The sequence below is a fragment of the Podarcis filfolensis genome, assembly GCF_964270895.1.
Source record: "Podarcis filfolensis genome assembly, chromosome: Z".
Lineage (NCBI taxonomy): Eukaryota > Metazoa > Chordata > Lepidosauria > Squamata > Lacertidae > Podarcis > Podarcis filfolensis.
The window spans coordinates 35,000,888-35,023,268 of NC_139617.1; the positions used below are offsets into that span (position 1 = coordinate 35,000,888).

The window sequence follows — 22,381 nt, forward strand, 5'->3', positions numbered from 1 at the left end:
CTTATCAGCCAGTGCAGTTAACAAAAAACTTCTTGAGTAGCCAGTCATTTTAATGATAGTTTTACATTGCATTTATAAGTTTTTGAGTTGCTGTACAGCGCCCTGATATTTTGTGAAGAGTTGGCATGTAATTATTTTTGTAAATATTAAATAACACACAAACTACACTCTAAAGCTTACCTTGTTCTCCCCTGTGGCTTCACATTGCAAAAGAAGATTGGCAATGGAGGTCTGGTTGTATTCCAGGAAGGATCAATGGCAACTAGTGGTGATGGGTATGTTCTGCCTACACTGTTGGAGGCAGTATGCCTCTGAATACCAGTTGTTGGGAATTGCAAGTGGAGAGAGCTTCTCTGCTCATTTCTGGCATGTGGGTTTTTCATTGGGGCATCTGGTTGGCCCCCATGAGAACAGGATGGGCCCCTCCATGCCCAGGGGCAGAACCTCCATGCCCAGGGGCAGTCTACTGCTGAATATCAGGTGATGGGAAACAGCTAGAGAGGTCTTACTTGCAGGGTTCTCAGTTGGGGCTTTCTTAGCTGGCGATTGTGAGAACAGGATGCTAGACTAGGACGCCCCCCCCCCCCCGTCTGATCCAGTAGGGCTTATTTTACAATACTGATACTTTATACAGGTGGTTGTGGTGATGAAGTACAGTTACTTGGACATGATGTGGAGGTAGTTGGTAGGGTGGCTTGTGCATTTCTTTCAGTGACTTCTTTCATACTGACCAGTAGATAGTCATGACAGTTGCACATACAAAATGATGGAGAGGCAAATCAAATTCAGAGATCCACTGTGATGTATCAGTTAGAGTTTTGGACTTCAGCCTGTGGGAGCTCCCCATTCAGCCATGAAGCTCACTGGGTGTGACCTTGGGCCAATCACTGTCCCTTTTTCTCTCTCAGCCTATAACCTACCTCACAGGTTGTTGCGTGCAGATGAAATGCGCAGGAGGGAGACCCATGTATATCACCTTGGAGAAAAAAGGAGGGTATAAAAAATAAAAATAAAAATAAATCTGCAATCCAAATGCTGGGTCCCCTCCACCAGAGGGAGCCTACAAAATTATGCATTCCCAATTGTTTAAATAAAAAATGTCATTTATCTGACCAGACCTTAAGTAGGCTGAGCCCAGGTGAAAGTTTCTCGTCAGCACACTATGGGGAGAGGAACAAATCTCCTTTTTTGTATGTGCTGCTTTTCAGGAAGCTGAGCTCATCTGTTTGTTGTAACTGAAGGTGGAGTTCAAGGTTCCGGCTCCATCGCTTGCGGAATCCATGGATATCTGGGCTGAAAGGAATGAACTCATGGTCCTAAGAGACTTGTAATATGTGTTACAAAGTGGAGGAATCCAGAGTTCATCAGTAACACGCACACACAGAGAGGGAGAGAACTGGTGTGCCTAAAGCTGCCACTATCCAAGTCTCTGTATCTCTTGTATAAAAAATATTAAATCAGAATAGAAGATCGTAATGTTAAGAATAAATGGGAGATGGCCTGGTGTGAAAATGATCTGCAGAATCATACTTTATACCCATGGGAGATGTTGCCTGCAACTCCTTTCCAGAATCTGCTGAGCTTTGAATTGCTTAGATGTGGTCGTATCTGGACCATGACAGTATTAAGAGATGCACTAGGGATATAAAAACATTGGAAGCTGTCTTGTTTAGAGCCAGATCATGGTTCCATCTAGCTCAGTATTGTCTACACTGACTGGGAGTGGCTCTGCAGGGTTTCAGGCAAGGGACACTCCCAGCCTCTGTATTATATGCAGAAAGGACACATGAATCTGATGATACAGTTTGATTGTGGATTTTGTCGGTAAAGAGCCCAGGAATACCATGTAAACTTCCAGTGTAGACACAAAGTGGGCTGGTCTCTTAACCATTACTAGGAGACATAAGAGTGCTTTGAATACTTTTATGGCCACTAGGCATTCTTCTGAGTATCAGTTGCTGAAAGCCATGGGGCAGGGAGTCCTATTGTGCTCATGTCTTGTTTGTGAGCCTCCCATTGGAACATCTGGTTAGCCACTATGAGAAGAGGATCCTGGGTCATTGATCAGATCTGTCAGCTAGGCTCTTCTTATGTTCCAGCCTCACTCTCAGAATCAGTATGCCTCTGGATGCCAGTTGCTGAGAATTTGATAGATTTTGATTTTATATTTGTATTCCACTTTTCCAACAACAATCACATGCATGGGGAGTGTTTATCTTGTGCTCAGATCCTGCTTGAGGATTTCCCATTGGGGCATCTTGGTGGCCATTGTGAGAACAAGATGCTGGACTAGATGGGTCACTGGTCTGATCCAGCAGGGCTCTTCTTACATTCCTCTGGCTTCTCCAGATGAATTGAAGGTGAATGAGTTGGTTGTGACCACAGATTTTGATTGAGTAGCAAAACATCTGGAGACACCTTTGACCAATCAGTGTGTTGAAGAATGGGCATGATATGCGCTAAGATGTTTGAACCAAGATGTTCTGGTGGTGGTGATAATGCACACAAAGAAAGACACACGTCTTTTTTACAGGAATCTGTTGTGAGATGTCCACAGGGTGGCAGGAGGAGGCTGTGCTGGATGCAAGTGGGAAGCATTGCCTGAAGAAACTGTCACAATATGTGATATAGTTTATAGGTGAGGGAAGCTCAGGCCCCTGGGCTGAATCCATCTCTCCAGGCCTCTCTATCCAGCCCTGGGGTATCTCTCCAGGCCCTATTCTACAATTCTATGATTGAACGATTCATGCCCATTTCACCATTCTGCTCCCTCCTTGATTGTCTTTACTTGGCTGCAATGTATCCTTGGACTGTGACAATGCATCTCTCTCTTTTCTGGATGGAGGTGTGCATGTGTGTGTTTTGGCCACAACATAAAACATGAAAGTGCTAAAGAGTTGGGATTATGCTATCCCAGTATTGCTGTGCCTTTCCCTCCTGTGGAAGATTGTCATGGCTGTTGCTGGAAAGAGCTGTCTCAGTTTTTATAAAGGAATATAGAAAACTGCTTTATGCTGAGCCAAACCACTGGTCCATCCGGTTCGGTACTATCTACAATGACTCCAGGATCTCAGGTAGGGAATCTCTACCAACTCTACCTGGATGTACTGCTAAGGCTTGGACCTGGGGCCTTCTGCATGCAAGACAGATGCTGTACCAATGAACTATGGCCCCTTCCCCAAATGAGAGAGGGAAGGTGCCTATACTTCCAAACCCTTCTGCTTTTGGTTTTGAAAATGTGTTCCAGAAACTGAGGGGTTCCTAGAAGGTTTTCAGGGATTCCTCTGTGGATGGTAACTAGGAGCTTACTTTTTTTTTTTTTTTGATGCTATTAAACTTGTCCCCACCCCACACATGCATAGGAGAGTGTTAGGCAGGATGTAGGTCAGACTCTGCCTTCAAACAAGCAACAGTAAAGGCCCCATAAGCCTAGCCAGCGCCATGCATGAATGGTCCAAAATGAACAAGGGAAGGAGCGACTCTCCTATGAGGAAAGGTTGCAGTGTTGGGGGCTTTTTTGTTTAGAGAAAATTTGACTAAGAGGCAACCTGATCTAGGTTTTTAAAATTATCCCTGGCATGAAGAGAGTGGATAGAGAAAAACTTTTCTCCCTCTCTCAAAACACTAGAACTTGTGAGCATCGAATAAAGCTGAATGTTTGAAGTTTCAGGACCGAGAAAATTAAGTACTCCACACTAGTTAAACCGTGGAACTCACTTGCACAGGAGGCAGTGATAGCCACCAACTTGGATAGCTTTAAAAGAGGATTAGACAGATTCATTGAGGAGAGGGCTGTTGATGGCTACCGGCCATAGTGGCAGCAATCAGACTCCATGGTCGGAGGCAGTAATGCTTCTGAATATTGGTTGCTGGAAACTTCAAGAGGGGACATTGCCCATGTGCTCAGGTCTTGGTTGAGGGTTCCCCATTGGGGCATCTCATTGGCCACTGTGAGAACAGGATGCTAGACTTTGTTGTTTAGTCGTTTAGTCGTGTCTGACTCTTCGTGACCCCATGGACCAGAGCACGCCAGGCACTCCTGTCTTCCACTGCCTCCTGCAGTTTGGTCAAACTCATGCTGGTAGCTTCGAGAACACTGTCCAACCATCTCGTCCTCTGTCGTCCCCTTCTTCTTGTGCCCTCCATCTTTCCCAACATCAGGGTCTTTTCCAGGGAGTCATCTCTTCTCATGAGGTAGCTAAAGTATTGGAGTCTCAGCTTCACGATCTGTCCTTCCAGTGAGCACTCAGGGCTGATTTCCTTAAGAATGGATACGTTTGATCTTCTTGCAGTCCATGGGACTCTCAAGAGTCTCCTCCAGCACCATAATTCAAAAGCATCAATTCTTCGGCGATCAGCCTTCTGTATGGTCCAGCTCTCACTTCCATACATCACTACTGGGGAAACCATGGCTTTAACTATATGGACCTTTGTTGGCCAGGTGATGTCTCTGCTTGATCCAGCAGGAAGGCTATTCTTATACCCTTAAGAGTTAACAGTGAACACTTATCGCTTAACTTCTACTCATTAATTTGATTGTGGGTTTCGTTTCAAGGTTTTTTTAACAATGGTTAAATTTGGTGAAGGGAACAAGTGGGAACAGCAGTGAAGTTGCTGATGCTCCTGTGTGAGTCCCAGCCTTCATTATCTCCTGGACCAATCATTGTTCTTCTTTTCCTCTTTGAAGGATTTGGAATTCATGTGCCAGGAGGGTAGGAGGATAGCTTCAGTTTGGAAGTGGTTCAAGTTTCTGCCGGGAGAATTTCTCTTTACGATAAACTGCACACGTCCCCCAAAACCATCTGTGTTGACAGCGTGATGTGTTTAATGAGCCAGCAACGGGCAGCATGTTGCGTTCCTGATTTCATTTGCTCCTCATTAAAGAGTTGACACAGGACAGGCATGTGCAGTTATCCCCCCCACCTTTTTTTGTTTTGTTTTAAGGCCATACTTGCCTGCTGTTCGTTTAAAAACCCTGGATCCTTTACTTCAGGACTGGAGTGACTGCTATGAGGAAAGTTTGCAGCATCTGGAGCATTGTAGTTTATAGAAAAAATGAGTAAGAGGCAATATAGTAGATAATGTTTATAAAATTATACATGGCATGGAGTAAAGTTTTTATTCCTCTCTCATAATGCTAGAACTCACTGGCATCCAATGAAGCTGAATGTTGGAAGATTCATGACAGATTAAAGAAAAACAAAAAAATTTTTTTCTTTCCAGTAGCACCTTAAAGACCAACTAAGTTAGTTCTTGGTATGAGCTTTCGTGTGCATGCACACTTCGTCAGATACACTGAAACAGAAGTTGCCAGATCCTTCTATATAGTGAGAAGGTGGGGAGGGGTATTACTCAGAAGGGTGGTGGGAATGGGTGGTTGGCAGATAGCTGAGATGAGCCTGTTGACGGCTCTTAACGACTGCAATAGGTCTTACAGGAAAAAGCAAGGGGTGAGAAGGTGAAAAATGGCTTTGTTATGTATAATGAGATAAGAATCCAATGTCTTTGTTCAGACCAGGTCTCTCCATTATACATAACATTATACATATACATTATACATAACAAAGCCATTTTTCACCTTCTCACCCCTTGCTTTTTCCTGTAAGACCTATTGCAGTCGTTAAGAGCCGTCAACAGGCTCATCTCAGCTATCTGCCAACCACCCATTCCCACCACCCTTCTGAGTAATACCCCTCCCCACCTTCTCACTATATAGAAGGATCTGGCAACTTCTGTTTCAGTGTATCTGACGAAGTGTGCATGCACACGAAAGCTCATACCAAGAACTAACTTAGTTGGTCTTTAAGGTGCTACTGGAAAGAAAAAAATTTTTTTGTTTTGACTATGGCAGACCAACACGGCTACCTATCTGTAACTAGATTAAAGAAAGGTTTTCATTGTGCTGCACAGAGTTACTGTGGAACTCATTTCCTCAGTTGCTGGGAACCACAGAAGGCAAGAGTTGCTTTGCCATCATGTTCTGCTTACCTCTGTAGGAGGCACTTGGTTGCCCACTGTGAGAACAGGATTCTGGACTACATGAGCCACTGGTCGGATCTAGCAGTCTTGTCTTATGTTCTTATGGTTTTCCAAACTTTTGAACTCATAGACCCCTTGGTGAGCTTTTAAAGTTGCCATTGGTCCCCAATCCAAATTTTTAGTGATGAAAATGAAATAAAGTTAAGAAATAACAACATCTAATCAACATTTATTCATCTTCAACCACAGTTACAAGGAATAATAAATGTAAAGAAAATAAGGAAGTAAAACAACTGAAAATAATGATGATACCATACCACTCTGGACCTTAGAAGAACATTGCTGGAACATTGCAGGCAAGTGGTCCATCTAGTCCAGCATTCTTTTCTCACAGGGGCTGACCAGATTCCTCCGTGGAAAACCATAGAGCAGGACCTGAATACAAGAACACTCTCTCTTCCTGCAGTTTCTAGCAACTGGCTTTCAGAAATATTACATTATCCATGCACTATATTTCTGACACAGTTCCAAGTTAAAGTTTTTGCACTGTATGAAGTCAATGAGAAAAATGTATAGGCTGGTATTTTGATGCCAGTGAAGACAGGTGGGCACCGCAAAACATTTTCATGTATGAGGAACATCCATCCCATGATAAATGCATGTCTGGAAATGCCCTGGGCAAATTAAAATGAAAGACAGTTTTCATTTGACATCAGAAAGAGAATAAAGATTACCACTGACATTCATGATGGGGTTTTAAGCTCTCTCTCAATTTTTGAAATGCCTTCCCAATGACAGATATCTCTCTTGACACTACCTACTTGAACTTCGCCAGCTTACCATTTGCTGGCAGCCAATTTTCTCCTGGTTCATCCATTATAGTACATATTTCTCCATTTAGAAATAACAAACCTCAAAACAATCTGAAAAACTAGATTTCAGCGTAAACACTTTTACCTAATGTTTCTCTCCCCCACTCCTTAGAAGATCCATGTTATTTAGGCTGCCCTATAAATAAAGCTTAGTCATCCTTTTTACGCTTGTCAGAAATTATCTTGGTCTGCATTTAAAAGGCTAGAAATGTTGTGTATATGTGTGTGTGTGTGGGTTTGTGTGTGTGTGTGTGTGGGTTTTAAAAATGGAGAAGGTTCTGCAATATTATCCTGCCTGATAGCCAGTGTGGTGTAGTGGTTAAGAGCTGTGGACTCGTAATCTGGTGAACCGTGTTCGCGTCTCCGCTCCTCCACATGCAGCTGCTGGGTGACCTTGGGCTAGTCACACTTCTCTGAAGTCTCTCAGCCTCACTCACCTCACAGAGTGTTTGTTGTCGGGGAGGAAGGGAAAGGAGAATGTTGGCCGCTTTGAGACTCCTTCGGGTAGTGATAAAGCGGGATATCAAATGCAAACTCTACTTCTCAGTTGAAAACCTCGTTTTCTGAGAATCACAGTTTATGGGTGTGATTTAAATTGTTGAAACCTAAAGCTCTGTGTTAGAAACTCTTAAGCTCGCCCCTTCTCTGGCTGTTTCTGAAATGTGGTCTTAATGATTACTACATCTCTTGACACTAGCTAATTAGGAGCTGTTTTAACTTGCTTAATTAGGACTGTTTAAAAGCTTGAAAGAAAAGAATAACCACCTGCATCTCCCCCCCTCCCCTCTTTACAACAGCACCCAGTTTTCCTTAGATTGACTTAAGAGGACTGGTTCTTTTGTTCAAACTTACTCTTGATTGCTTTTAAAAGCTCTGGTATATTAGTGGAGATGAATTAGGTATGGGGAAACTTCGGCCATACAGATGTTGCTGAATATGTCTGTGGATGATGGGAGTTGTAGTTCAGCAATATCTTGAGAGGCAAATGTACCTCACACCTGAGATCAAGCTCCTGTATTGGGAGGAGGAGAGCACACAGTCTCTAAAGGGAATAGAGAGTGAGGGAGAAGAAGCTGGTGCACAATTCAGATTTGAGAGCATTTACAAACCATCATTTTTAGTTTTGTCGGCAATGGCAAGCAGTGGTTTGATCAAACCTGAGAGTCAGCCATTGACCTGGTTCAGAAAACCTTTCCAACCTTCATAAACCATAGTTTATGAAACCAGGAATGAGTACCAGGCTTTCATGCTCCTCTACCTTCCTCCTCCCCTTCTATGTCGGCTTCAGTGCTTCCTATGTTATTATATATCGTGTCAGAGAGGGTATGGTAGAGTTGGAAAAGGTTCAGAAATAATGGTTCTGATTACCAGCTGCTGGAAGCCACAGGAGGGGAGAGTGCTGCTTCTGTGCTTGATTCTTGCTTGCACTCTTTCCACAAGCATCTGGTTCAACACTGAGAACAGGATGCTGGACTAGGTGGGCCACAGACCTGATCCATCAGGGTTCTCCATATGTTCCTATAATCTTACAAGCTGCATCACAGGTCTGATTAGAATAATACTCAGTATATTTCTAGCAGCTGCTGCTGACTCTCAGCATTTTTAATGCCTCTCGCTGTAGAAGTCCAGGCATACTGAGGTTCAACTGGCAAACCTGCTGATGAGGTGTCAGGCAGGTACTGTTTAGTGGCGTTTAGAACCTGAAGACGGGGATAAAGGATTGCCCTGTGTGCAGCCTCTGGAAAGCTGTATAGAGCAAGAAAACATGCTTTCATCTTGGGTGAGACATTTGAGGCTTTAAACTTGTTCCTTTCCTTAAAAAACACAACACCCATTACCGGTACTTATTGCAGCAAATAATGACAGTAAGTAAGTAAGCCTAGTTCTGCTTTGTAAAGTGTTAGCAATATCAAAAGCAACACGATGGCCAGAAACAATTACAATGTGAAAAACTTTATGGAATAATTCAAAACATCAAAACTAACAAACTGAAGTCTCTGAAAGTCCTTAAATGAATCACGGTGCCAGACTTTACCTGGCGAAGAACAAGCTGTGAAGCTTTGTATAATCAGCAAATGTCCAATTCTGATGTCCAACTCTGAACTCTGAACAAGAGTTTTTACAGTTTTCCACATGGCTTAACTCCTTACATCCATCTTTATCTTTTTCGGGTCATCATAGCTCCGTTTCTTGTATTTTTTTGGATGTTGAGGTTATAAAACATAATGGCTTCCTTGCTGTTAAACCTCATAAAAAACCCACTGATTGTAATTCTCTATTACACTATTCTTCTCACCCCAGATGATTGAGGGACAACTTTCTTTATGAAAAAATTTTACACCTTAAAAGAAATACCTCTTTTGACCATGATTTCCATAACAGTGCAGATATTCTAGCTCACTTTCTTCATTCCAGAGGATACCCTCCCACCATTGTCAACAGGTCCAAATATAAATCTCTTACAAAGGACTGGACGTTGCTTCTCAGTCCCTCAACCACCTCACAGTCTCAAAATCGCATTATAGGCTCATTAATAATAATAATAATAATAATTTTTATTTATACCCTGCCCTCCCCAGCCAAGGCTGGGCTCAGAGTGGCTTACAAGCAATAATAAAAACAAGTTGAATGATTACAACTTAAAAACAAAATTAAAATACAACATTAAAATATTGAAACATTAAAATATTAAAATGTAGCCTCATCGCAGGAGGAGAAGGAAAGGAAAAAAGAAAGAGAGGGAGGGAATCAAATTGGCTCCAAGCCAAAGGCTAGGGGGAACAACTCTGTCTTACAGGCCCTGCGGAAAGAAATCAGATCCTGCAGGGCCCTGGTCTCATGAGGCAGAGCGTTCCACCAGGCCGGAGCCAGAGTTGAAAAGGCCCTGGCTCTGGTTGAAGCCAATCTAACTTCCTTAGGGCCCGGGACCACTAGGGTGTTGCTATTTATGGACCTTGAGGCTCTCCGTGGGGCATACCGGGAGAGGCGGTCCCGTAGGTATGAGGGTCCTAGGCCGTGAAGAGCTTTAAAGGTCAAAACCAGCACCTTAAATCTGACCCTGTACTCTACCAGGAGCCAGTGCAGTTTGAAAAGCACTGGGTGAATATGCTCGCATGGCAGAGACTCCATGAGGAGCCTCGCTGCAGCATTCTGCACCCTCTGGAGTTTCTGGGTCAGCTTCAAGGGCAGCCCCGCATAGAGCGAATTACAGTAGTCAAGCCTGGAGATGACCGTCGCATGGATCACTGTGGCCAGGTCGGGGCGGGAAAGGTAAGGGACCAACTGCTTGATGCGGCGAAGGTGGAAAAATGTTGCCTTGGCTGTTGCTGTAACTTGCGCCTCCATGGAAAGGGAGGCGTCAAGAATTACACCCAAACTCTTAACGGAAGGCAATGGCACTAATTGGGCCCCTGCAAGAGAAGGAAGTTGGTCTCTCATCCCATGTCATCCCGACTCAGCCATAGGACCTCTGTCTTCGAAGGATTTAGTTTGAATCGGCTCCCACTAAACCATCCAGCCACAGCTTCCAAGCATCTGGTCAGTGTGTTTGGGGCTGAGTCGGTGTGGCCATCCATCAGCAGATAGAGCTGAGTGTCATCAGCATATTGGTGACAGCCCAGCCCAAAGCTCCGGATAATCTGGGCAAGGGGGCGCATAAAGATGTTAAAAAGCATCAGGGAGAGAATTGCGCCCTGCGACACTCCACACACCAAGGAATGCCGCGACGACATTTCCCTCCCTAGTGCCACCCTCTGTCCCGACCAGAGATAAAAGAGCACAGCCAGTTACGGGCTATGCCCTGTATCCCCACGTCTGCGAGGCGGTGGTCCAGAAGATCATGATCAACCATGTCAGAGGCTGCTGACAAATCTAAAAGGATCAGCAGTCCTGACCCGCCTCGATCCAGTTGTCTACGGAGATCATCTGTTAGGGTACACTATTAGAGTACACTACTCATGCAGACAGAATTATTAGAATTATATGCAAACATTGGCATGTACTCTGGAATGTACCAGGTTGTAATGAATTTCCTTTGATTGGCCTGAGACGGACCAAATCAATTAAAGATATGTTAGTACACACAGATATGAATTCCGAAAGAATTATAACTCGTACCATTAGCACTTCTGGGCCCACTGGTCACCATAAATGTGGCAGATGTTCATCTTGCCCATTTTCTTTACAGACTAAAGAAATTTATGATGAGAAAACCAATTTCAGATTTTTTATTCATCAATTTTGTAATGTCAGACCAGAGACGTGGTCTACCTTACTCAATGTTCTATTGTATATAGGCTCTGCCACTCAAGCAGTTGGAGTTCGGACTGGCATACGTAATGCCAGTATGGAGGCACCTCTGGTAGAACATTTTGTTTCTCACAATCATTCAGACACGGATTTATTATTTACAGTTTTATGGGTGAATCAGAAGACAATTGGTATCAGAAAAGATTATGAGTGACAGTTACGGCAGCAAGAAGCCAGTTTTATTTTCATGTTTAAAACTATTCATTCAGAGGGACTTAACTCTGAATTAGACCTCAATTGTTTTATTTGATTATCTGCATCTTTGATGTTACTTTGTACTGTGTCTTTAAACTCGGTCTCCTTGTTATTAGTGTCACCTGGGGTTGGCTATATACATTTTTCAAAAAATGTTGTCAGTAACAGTGACTACATAAATACATGAGCACTGTTCCAGAGTATTTTTCATTCTCATGTATATTATATCTATTCGAAAAAAGATTGGGTATGTAACCTTTTTATGTTACAGTTTATAATTTCTACGCTGATTGAAGTTGTTGTTATGCATGTGCAGGTCATCGTTTGAATATTTTATTTTCAGTTAATGAAGAAATTACAAATCTTTCTACTTATGAGTGTTGAACTAATTGGCTGATGAAGAATTAAATGAAACAGAAGTTGTTATCCGGAAACACTGTTCAGCAGAGTTCAGAGTTGGACATCAGAATTGGACATTTGCTGATTATACAAAGCTTCACAGCTTGTTCTCCGCTGGGTAAAGTCTGGCACCGTGATACATTTAAGGACTTTCAGAGACTTCAGTTTGTTAGTTTTGATGTTTTGAATTATTCCATAAAGTTTTTCACATTGTAATTGTTTCTGGCCATCATGTTGCTTTTGATATTAATGACTCATATTTTGCAACACAGGGGATTGTTTACTCATTGTAAAGTGTTAGATCAGAGTTTGAAAGTTCCTGTGTGGTCAGTGTAATGTCATTGGGGCCAAATTTATGCCCCTTGGCAGAGGTATTTGAGTCCTGCATTTGTATTTAGATCCTTCTTGTGGACTTCTGTGATCCATGCGACGGTCACCTCCAGACTGGATTATTGTAACTCGCTCTACGTGGGGCTGCCCTTGAGACTGACCCAGAAACCCCAGCGGGTGCAGAATGCCGCGGCGAGACTCCTTATGGGGTCTTCGCTGCGAGACCACATTCATCCGGTACTATACCAGCTGCACTGGCTCCCGGTGGAGTACAGGATCAGGTTTAAGGTGCTGGTTTTAACCTTTAAAGCCCTATACGGCCTAGGACCCTCGTTCCTACGGGACCGCCTCTCCTGGTATGCCCCACAGAGAAACCTACGGTCTGCAAATAAAAACATCCTGAAGGTCCCAGGCCTCAGAGAGGTTAGGCTGGCCTCAACTAGAGCCAGGGCCTTCTCGGCTGCGGCTCCAATCTGGTGGAACGCTCTGTCACAAGAGACTAGGGCCCTGCGGGACCTGACATCTTTCCGCAGGGCCTGCAAGACAGAGTTGTTCCACCAGGCCTTTGGTCAGGGCGCAGCCTGACTCCCTCCTCTGGCAACCTGCACAGAATTTTGCTTAATGGTTGCCATCAACTTGATTTTAATTAATTTTTATAATGAAATATTTTTAAAATGTTGGACTATTTTGATTGTTTGACTATTTGATTGTTGTTAGCCGCCCTGAGCCCGGCTTCGGCTGGGGAGGGCGGGATATAAATAAAATTTATTATTATTATTATTCTTGTGGATTTCCCATCTGGTGGCCACTGTGAGGACAGGATGCTGGGCTAAATGGGCCATTGGCCTGATCCAGCAGTGTTCTTCTAATGCTATATGTACCTTCACTTCTGCTTCTTTTCAAAATAAAAACTTAAGAGAGACAAGTGATGGGCTTCAGCTAAGTAGCTCAGTACTTCCAAAATTGGAACCTGACCTTATTTTAGTTAGGTTGACAGACCTTTGATGACATCCAGATGCTGGCATGATGCATCTTTTGAGGCCTTCTTGCTGGTTCTGAATCATCTTAGCCGTACCCATGAGTCACTATCCTAGCCTGTGAGTGACTTGTAGGCATGGCATATTCTGGGTAAGAGCAGCTTCTTGTGGTTAAAAAGAAAGCAGAAGGACTTGTGATGGGAACTTTACTTTTTGAGAGACCAGGGGATCAGCCAGAAGAGCATTTTGCTATTGCACCTAAGGCTGTGTCCACAATGGCATTTTTGGTTGGGCTTGGTTTAACACCAGTTATGTGCAGCTGAGCTGAGGATCTGCACAGCAACTGCCTCTAACAGGTTAATGGCTTTAGTGTTTTCTGCCCTTTGGGAAGAGCTACATTGATTAGCTTGATAAGAAGGAGAGTCTGTGCGATTTCTGAGGCATGTGTGAGTTTCATGTGAGGTCGCTGGCACAAACTTTTTCTCCATATGAACTGAGTAGAATTAAGGGGATGCCCTTAAAATAGAGTGTGTGGCCTGGGGAGAGTTTAGAGGGCCAGGCAGAGAGACCTGGAAGCCACATTTGGCCCCTAGGCCTAATGTTCCCCCTGCCTCCCTGCCTTCAAGCTTGGAGATTCTTTTTTATTATTTATAATTTATTTACTGCATTTATATCCCATTTTTTTGCGCAGAGCTGAACATGGTTCTAACCCTCCTCATTTAATCCCTACAGCAACCCTGTGAGGTAGGTTAGGCTGAGAGAGGCAGTGACTGGCCCAGGGTCACACCCAGTGAGCTTCATGGCCAAGTGGGGACTTGAATCCTGGTCTCTCTAGTCCAACACTCTAACCCTGGCTCTCAAGCCTCATTGAAATAAGCTTTTCTTAAGCCTCACTGAAACAAGCATTAACTGTACAAGACCATAGCAGCAACTCACCATCCAAATAGACAACAGGGAATCTGGGATTTTCTACTCTTCCCTGGTGTGTTGGCTTTTGTATGAAAACATGCATGCTTGGCAAACAAGATGTGAAAGTGGATGAGAGGCTGGGAGAGTATGTCTAGCAGAGTGGCACACTCTCATTCCCTGCTGCTGTGTGCGTACAGTATTTGGTGCTGGCGTGGAAGAGCCCTCCTGTCCCCAGCTGTTTCTCCTGCACAGTCTCGCTCAGTAATAAGGCTGTGGAGAGGTCTCTGATTCCAGTATTCTCATAATACTCTGCTCCTCCCCAGCCTTTCCTTGTCCAGAACCTAACATGTGGAAATGCTGCTCAGAATATATTCCAATATATTGCAGTGACACCTCCCTCTTTCTCCTTTAATCTGGGCTGAAGCTTGACTTCCTGATTTTTTGCTCCTCATCTCGGCAGGCATCAGACTTGATTTTCTCCCTTTAAATTCCTGCAGCGTGCTTTGCATTTATAGGCAATTGGGAGCGATTTTACATTCATTGGCAAGCGATCTGTGCAGTTCTGCCAGGGTGGTGTTGTGGTTAGAGTGTTGGACTAGTCCCCACTGAGCCACGAAGTTCACTGGGTGACTTTTGGTCACAGTCACTGTCTCTTAGTGTGGACAATACTGGGCTACATAGACCAATGACTCATTAGAAGGCACCTTCCTATGTGTCCATTTAATTCAGCTCTTTAGTCATAACTAAGACAACTATTTTTTTTTTGGTGGGGGGAAGGGTCATAGCGCAGTGGTAGAGCATCAGCTTTGCATGCAGAAAGTGCCGGGTTCAATTCCCAATGGCATATCCAGGTAGACCTAGGATACAGTCCTGTTCCGAAACCCTGGAGAGCCTTTGCCAATCAGTGTTGGCAATACTGACCTAGGTGGATTAATGGTCTGATTCAGTACAAGGCAGCTTCTGCCCAATCCTCATTGTGGTGCCTCTGAGACTGAGACTGTCCAGTTGCTGATAAGTGCTTAAAACAAAGCATATCCCATTTTTACTACTGAAGGTATGAACGAGATAATAATAATAATAATAGTAGTAGTAGTAGTAGTAGTAGTAATATTACTCCCCCTGGCGACTCATTGACTGAGCTTGTTGAGGGCTGGAATATCCAGCTCCTGGCAGCCATCGATGAGATCGCACCTAAGCGCCCTCTGCGACCCCGCAGAAACCGGGCTCCCTGGTTTACCGAGGAGCTTCGGAAAATGAAGCGGGACCTCAGACGGCTAGAGCGAGTATGGCGGGGTGCCCGTGATGGAGCCTCAAGAACATCTTATAGGGTTTTTATGAAAACCTATGAGATGGCAGTGAAGGCCGCTAAGAAGTCTTACTTCTCGGCCTCCATTGCATCTGCTAGCTCTCGCCCGGCGCAATTATTTAGTATAATTAGGTCTTTAACGTCCCTTGAAGGACAGTCAAATTTAAATAACAATCTGACACACAGCTGTGAGGCATTTGCGAGCTTTTTTGCGGAGAAGGTCCTGTTGCTCCGCCATGACCTCCCTGCCAATTTGGATACAATAAAGGAACTGGAGGCCCCTCGACTGTCCTCGGGTCCAGTATTGGACCACTTTGACCGGATATCCCCAGCCGATGTGGACAGATTCCTCTGAGCTGGAAAGCCCACCACCTGTCCTCTCGACCCATGCCCGTCTTGGCTGATTAGAGCGTGCCCAGACAAGGTGCGGGCCCCCCTGGGGGATATCATCAATTTGTCCCTTGGCACCGGGATATTCCCAGGGGAATTGAAGGAGGCAGTGGTGCGCCCGCTCTTAAAGAAAACATCATTAAATCCCTTAGATCTATCCAATTACTGCCTGGTTTCGAATCTTCCATTCCTGGGTAAGGTGATTGAGAGAGCGGTTGCTGAACAGCTTGGTAGGTTTCTGGATGAAACATCGGCTCTGGATCCATTCCAGTCCGGCTTCCGCGCTGGTCATGGGACCGAGATGGCTCTGGTCGCCCTAACAGATGATCTCCGCAGGCGGCTGGATCGAGGCGGGTCAGGGCTGCTGATTCTTTTAGACCTGTCAGCAGCCTTCGACATGGTCGATCACGAACTCCTGGACCACCGCCTTGCCGATGTGGGGATCCAGGGCACAGTCCTTCAATGGCTGCGCTCGTTTCTCTCTGGTCGGGGACAGAGGGTGGCGCTTGGGGTGGGGGGAATTGTCATCGTGCCACTCCTTGGTGTGTGGAGTCCCTCAGGGTGCGATACTCTCCCTGATGCTTTTTAACATCTTTATGCGCCCCCTCGCCCAGCTTGTCCGGAGTTTTGGGCTGGGTTGCCATCAGTATGCCGATGACACCCAACTCTATCTGTTGATGGATGGCCATCCTGACTCGGCCCCAGACACACTGACCAGATGTTTGGAAGCTGTGGCTGGATGGTTACGTGGAAGCTGGTTGAAGTTAAATCCTTCAAAGACAAAGGTCCTCTGGCTGGGACGGGACGATATGGGATTGGGGGGGCAACTCCCATCTCTTGCGGGGGTGCAATTAGTGCCAGCACCGTCCGTTAAGAGTTTGGGTGTAATCTTCGATACCTCCCTCTCTATGGAGGCGCAGATTACAGCTATAACAAAGGCAGCATTTTTTCATCTCCGCCAAGCTAAGCAGTTGGCCCCTTATCTCTCTCGCCCTGACCTAGCCACTGTGATCCACGCGACGGTCACCTCCAGACTGGATTATTGTAACTCGCTCTACGTGGGGCTGCCCTTGAGACTGACCCAGAAACTCCAGCGGGTGCAGAATGCCGCGGCGAGACTCCTTATGGGGTCTTCGCTGCGAGATCACATTCATCCGGTACTATACCAGCTGCACTGGCTCCCGGTGGAGTACAGGATCCGGTTTAAGGTGCTGGTTTTAACCTTTAAAGCCCTATACGGCCTAGGACCCTCGTTCCTACGGGACCGCCTCTCCTGGTATGCCCCACAGAGGAACCTACGGTCTGCAAATAAAAACATCCTGAAGGTCCCAGGCCTCAGAGAGGTTAGGCTGGCCTCAACTAGAGCCAGGGCTTTCTCGGCTGCGGCTCCAATCTGGTGGAACGCTCTGTCACAAGAGACTAGGGCCTTGCGGGACCTGACATCTTTCCGCAGGGCCTGCAAGACAGAGTTGTTCCACCAGGCCTTTGGTCATGGCGCAGCCTGACTCCCTCCTCTGGCAACCTGCACAGAATTTTGCATAACGGTTGCCATTAATTTGATTTTACTTAATTTTTATAATTAAATGTTTTTAGAATGTTGGATTATTTGATTGTTTGATTTTTTGATTGTTGTTAGCCGCCCTGAGCCCGGCTTCGACTGGGGAGGGCGGGATATAAATAAAATTTATTATTTATTATTATTAAATTATTTTTATTTGTACCCCACCCTCCATGGCCGGAGCTGGGCTCAGAGTGGCTAACATCATATAAATAATACAATATGCAGAAAAACAAGCAATCAATCGATTAAAATGCATCCCAAAATTAATTAAAATAAAGTTAAAGTTAAAACTGTACAATTACAATCCTCAGGTTAAAATTGAAAGCGGTTAATACTTGCTAGGACCGACTGTTTCCAGTGATATTATAAGGACTTGTGAGCGGGCTGGCCTTCGTGCTTGTTCTTATACAAAGAGAAAATGATGGTAACCCTTAATCCAAACCCTTCAAGTCTATCAATACTTACAGAATCATAGAACCATAGAATTGTAGAGTTGGAAGGGGACCCAAGGGTCATCTAGTCCAACCCCCTGTAGTGCAGGAATCTTTTGCCCAACATGGGGTGTGAACTCATAACCCTCAGACTAAGAGTCTCATGCTCTACCGACTGAGCTATCCCAGCTGCAGCTACTTAAGTCACATTTAACTGTCTTTTCATTTAAAGTGCATTATGTGATTAGTTCACTGTGCCTGTTAATGACCACCACTCAACTGTTGCTGAATGCTGTGTTCTAAAAGAAAAAGTGACTGAAAGAGCTGGGGGGAGGAGGAGGAGGAGGAGGAGGAGAAAAAGATGGTAGACAGAAGTGGGGTCCTTGAAATGGGGTCAGTCCTTAGCATTTCCAGGTAGGTTTAGGAAATACACCTATCTGAAATGATAGAGAGCCACTGCCAGTAATGCAGAAGTTCCCAGGTTCAGTTCTTAATGGAATATCCAGGTAGAGGTGGAGTTGATTTCACTGAAAACTGCTGCCAGTCAGAGTAAACAGTACTGAGCTAGATGAACCAATGTATTTGACTCATGCAGCTTCCCATATTCCTAAGGGACAGACACACACTCTTGCACACAAGCTCCTTATTCTTGGAACACACACACTTCTTATTCTGTCTGTGTTCCTTCACCACCTGTAGAAACAAATAGTTTAGGAAAATGTATTAGCACTGACCTGGATACCTGCGACACCTCCCCTCCCCACTGCTTTATTTAAATGAAGGAAATTGTAAAGCATACAGGATCTGTGATGAAGTTACCCTTTTTGGCTCGAGGGTATTGACCAAAGTTGTTTTACCTGACTCATCTGTATGGTTGGATTGTCTTTTCTTGGGTAAAGTTCAAAGATAGACTTAGACAGGCTGCGGTGTGTGTGTGTGGGAGAGTTGTGCTTTTTTAAAAAAAAGCCTCTTAAAAGCCTGTGTTTTTCCACCACATTTCTATTATACTAGATGAGTCTTTGATTTCCACTTTGTGTTTTTTCCTCTGCCTGTTTGTTGAGATGTGACCTGCAGTTCACTGTAAGGATGGCAGTGTGATGGCGGCATTTTAATATAGGGCAGGTGCTCAAAAGCTCTGCGGCAAAACTCTCTCTTTTCTCTTGATTGATTTTCCTTTTCTTTTTTTAAAAAGAGGACACCTGCCAATATGGAACGTGTGTTGCTATCTATTTCTTACTACCTATCATAGAATCAAAGGAATGTTGGGTGGAAGGGATCCCAAGGCTCATCTAGTCTAACCTGCCACAATGCAGGAATTATAACTATGTGCCACTATTGTGGCACTGAGTGCGCATTTCTGCAAAGCTAGGCAGGAGACAATCAAGAGAAAGTCATTATTCATGCAGCACATAGTTAAACTGTGGAACTTCCTTCTGCAGGAGGTGGCAACAGTCACTTCCTTGGAGGACTTTAAAAGAAGATTAGACAAATTGATGGAGGAATATGGATATGTTTTAGCTCCATTGTTGGAGGCAGTAAAAACTTTTGAATACCAGTTGCCCAAAACCGCAGGATAGGAGAATGCTCTTGTGCCTTGGTCCTGCTTGTGGGTTTCCCAGAGGCATCATGTTGTGAGAACAAGGTGCTGGACTAGATCGGCTACTGGCATGATCTAGCAGTGCTCTTCTTAGGTTCTTATGATTTGGGTGGCCACATTTAATTTCAGTAGAGCCAGTGTGACGTAATGGTTAGAGTGTTGGACTATGACCTGGGAGATCTGGGTTCGTATCCCCACTCAGCCATGAAGCTCACTGGGTGACCTTAGGCCAGTCACCATCTTCTAGCCTAACCTATCTCACAGGGTTGTTGTGAGGAAAAATGGGGAAGAGGAGAAACATGTGCACCATCTTGAGCTCACTGGAAGATAAAGGTGGTATATAAATAACAATAAATAAATAAATAATAATTTCTAGGTGTTTTGCATCATCTTCCTTCCCCTTCCAAGCAATTACTATTTGTTTTATCTCCAAGCTGCAGCCCATTTCATATTTTTTTTTTTTTTAGGAAATTCATTCCTGCCCTTGATTAAGCTCCACATAATAGCTTCCACTGCTCACTCATACATTCATTAAGAAGAATTAAACAAGGGCTGGCAGCCATTAGCAGAGAGCTAATAACCTCACCGCAGGAAAGCGCAGCAGCTTGGAATAAATGAACAGGAGCAGAAACAAATGAAATAACTTCATGGATTTATGCGTGACTAATTTGCTTCTTCTTTTTTTCACAAAAAAATGTCTGATTTACATGGATTTAGCACTCATGAAAAGAGCTGGATTGACAGGCCTTGAAGGACTGCTGTCAGTGGCTGTCAAAACAGATGCACAGACCAGAGAACAGACCGGGACTTGCCAATATCCCTGCAAAGCGACATGTTTCTACCATTGGGGGGGGGGCACAGTTTTTGGCACCTCATCCGGTGCCTGCTCAGTTTGCCTTACAGCTGAGGCTGTCACCAAGGAGGCCTCTGGTGGGGCTCAGGGAGATGGCATTAATGAGACCCATCGATTGTCTAGGAAATAGAGCATAGATACCAATCTCATGTATGTGGTTGGGCTCATAGAATTAGCGTCCTGGGACGAGTTTGAACATTGGTTTTCAGAAGCATACTGCCTTCGACAGAGGAGGGATAATTTAAAAAGAGCCATACTAGATCAGGCCAATTGGCCCATCTAGCCCATCATCTTGTTCTCACAGTGGCCAGCTAGATGATTGTGGGACTCCAAAAACTCCAAATATAGGAGTTCAGCACATTAGCACTCTACCCACCTGTGAAGAGGAAGAATATAGTCATCCTGGCTAGAAGCCACTGATTATCTCATCCTGCATGTGTGTTGTGTAGTGGTTAGAGTGTCAAACTAGGACCTGGCAGTCCACTCAGCCATGATAGTTGTGAGGATGCAACAGGGAGAGTGGAAGAACCGTGTATATCACCTTGAAGCCTTTGGAGGAAAGAAGTTGGGATATCAACATAATAACCATAGTCGATTACCGGTAGTTGAAGCCTCTTTTAAAGCTGTCCAAGCTGGTGGTCATCACACAGTGCACCTGCGAGTCGCAAATGTAACTATATGCTGCGCAAGGAAGTCCTTCCTTAAATTGTGTGTCCTGAATGGTCCGATGTTATGCATTGCCTTCTGAAATTGGGGCGTATCCTATACAAGAACATTGTAAATAGGTGCCCAAACTGTAGGGCCACAATTCTAAAAAACTGGGGATTGGGGTGTACCTTGAAAAACAATCCATGATGTGGGCTCCAACAAACTTTCTTTGCCCCATCACAACTGTGCGTGTTGTGTGGCATCAGGAATGTGCGGTGGAAAAGGTTCTGAGGCGTGAATTCTTCTGCTGCACTCTTTCTCTGTGCAGTCCTCCACCACCACTTAATTTTTTTTTTTATTTACTAAAATTAATTGGGACCCCAACAAATGAGCAAGTTTAAAGCATGCAACCTGGAATGGATGTAATCCTAGGCCAGTCTAAAAAATCAAACTTGTAATTAACCTTAATTTTTTTCCAGGTGAGTAATCTCTGCAGAGTACATATAAATCTAGGCTCACTGTTCTTCAGGCGTGCTAAAATTAGCATGCTAACAGCATGCACACACTCTTAGGGTGCAATCCTGAACAAGGATGTAAACCCCATTGAGCTCAGGGGTAGGAAATTGCATAGACTCTTGCCGAAATCTGAGTTGCACGAAGTAAACCATAGCATTGTAGAAGAGACCTAAAGGCTCATCTAGTCTGACCCTTGCAGTGCAGAAATCAATGGTATGCTATTTAGTTTTCACAGGTTCCATCTGATGATAGTCCTACTCACAATAAATCCATTGAAATGGATGGCTGTGATGAACTCAGGTTCCTTAATTTGAGTAGGATGCCTAAGTGCAATTTAGTTGGATACCACCCTATGTCTTAAAATAGTTACAAGCTTTCTGATGATAAATAATGTCTAAGCATAGCTTTGCATTTATTTGCATGTTGATTTATTTATTGCATTATAGCCCACCTTTTTCTCCAAGGAGTTCAAGGTGGTGTACCTGGTTCTCTCCTTCCTCATTTAATCCCCACAACAACTCTGTGAGGTAGGTTATGCTGAGAGGCAGTGACTGGTCCAAGGTCACACCCAGTGAGCATCATGGCTGAGTGGGGGGATTTGAACCGTGATATTTCCCAGGTTCTAGTCTGATTCTGTATAACCACTGGCTTATAATTTTAGCCTTAGAGGAAATTCCAAACAAACTGCCCTAGGGTTGTTCTTGGATTTGTTACCTGTGATTCCTACATTGCGGGGGTTGGACTAGATCAGGGTTCAGCAAACGTTTTCAGCAGAGGGCCGGTCCACTGTCCCTCAGACCTTGTGGGGGGCTGGACTATATTTGGGGTGGGGGGGAAGGATGCAAGAGCACCACGAGCCCTGGTGGCTGCTTACCTGTGTCTGCGAGCGGCAGGGGCTGGCGGGACGATGAGCATTGCGCAAAAGGGCTCCGGAGAGGGGCTGCTTAAAATGGCAGCCACTCGAGCGCTGCTGCTGGCACCAACAAAGCCCAGCCTCCTTCCTCCTCTAGGCAGGGAGGGGAGAAGCCAGGAGGAGGAGGGAGGAGGCGCTGTTGGCGCTGCCGTGTGAGGGAGAGGGAAAGAGCGTGCGTGCTGGTGATCCATGCGATG

At 44.7% G+C, this 22,381-nt stretch overlaps 1 protein-coding gene across 1 annotated transcript in view; it reads left to right on the forward strand.

Moving 5' to 3' along the window:
- ABL1 (ABL proto-oncogene 1, non-receptor tyrosine kinase) overlaps positions 1-22,381 on the forward strand; it is a 130,128-nt gene that overhangs the window by 3,738 nt on the left and 104,009 nt on the right. The window lies entirely within an intron of this gene.